Below are 1,330 nucleotides of genomic sequence, written 5' to 3' on the forward strand. Positions count from 1 at the left end.
CATTGTTGTTTGGCGGGCCCGGGCTGGGGATTCGAACCCGCCACCTTAGGTGTATGTGGCTGGCGCCTTAGCCGCTTGAGCCACAGGCGCCGAGCCACACAGTTACATTTGAGTACTTCCCATTTTTTTAAATTAAACATAGCTGTGTATATTAATACAATTATAGGCATTCTGTCTTTTCAACACACCACTATGCTCAAAATCTCCTGGAAGATAATTATCCCCACTAGGAGATGAGGAAACCGAGGGCCCGAGGCCAAACCTGTTACTCCCATACCCCTAGTTCTTTCCAGAATTATACCAGCACCCTACCACCGAAGCACAGACGTGGGCTGCAGCGGGCGGCAGCCCGGCCCAGTCTTGGGTGTCCGAGAAGAAAGGTCGCCCAGGATTGTCTGCTAGGAGACCTTTTGTCCTGCGGTTCTCAGGCAGCAGGGCTGGGCCAGGCAGAGATCAGGCGCCTACAACAAAGGTCCCCGGGCAACAGCAGTTAACGCCGAGCAGGACTTGCAGACCGGACCTAGGAAGACACGGACCCCCACTCGGGTTGTTGAGGGGAGGGATTCCGGGACCGTGACCCACGTGCTCCGCCTTCGCCCAGCTCTCACCCTCATTGATTGAAGCAAAAAAAAAAAAAAAAAGGCTGTTCCAGCATTTATCCAAATCAGCAGTATTACAGCCACCCACGTATAATCTGACAAGAGTCAAGGATCAAAAGAGTTAATGTAGAGAGGGCAAGAGATGAACCCTGCTAATCACGTGGATGGTGCTTTGCCTGTAAAAAAGGAGCCAGGAGGTTGTTCTGGCAACAATTGCTTAACAAAAGCCTCAAAGTGAATTCTGCACACTCAAGGAGAGTAACCACTAGCCACAGGGCAGGAGGTTTGCCTGGGTCAGTGAGTGGGCTGTCTGGCAGCAGGTGGACTCACTGGAGTATCCTGCCTACATAAAGCCTTTCCCAGTACACCACTGTCTGCATTACAGAGCCATCTAACTGCAGCAATTTGTCCATGGAACTTAAGGCATTCGTCCACTCTGCAAACACCAAGTATCCACTACTGTCCAGGAGAACTCATGTCCACTGGGGAAGCAGAGAAGAAAACAGGTGCTTACAAAGCAGTGATAAGTGCAGTGGTAAGAACTTAGATAATAACTCAAGGACAAGGTGCTGTGTCAGCACAGAAGAGCAGTTGCCTAAGCCTGTAAAGATAGTCTTGTGGTCAAGATTGAAAAAAGTTGGTTGCTGGAACAATCAGGTGACTGCAATAGGTCAAACAACTAACACAGTTACATTTCTTTTTTTGTTTGTTTGTTTGTTTGTTTTTTGAGA

The sequence above is a fragment of the Otolemur garnettii genome, unplaced genomic scaffold, assembly GCF_000181295.1.
Source record: "Otolemur garnettii isolate 467f Iridium unplaced genomic scaffold, OtoGar3 scaffold00014, whole genome shotgun sequence".
Lineage (NCBI taxonomy): Eukaryota > Metazoa > Chordata > Mammalia > Primates > Galagidae > Otolemur > Otolemur garnettii.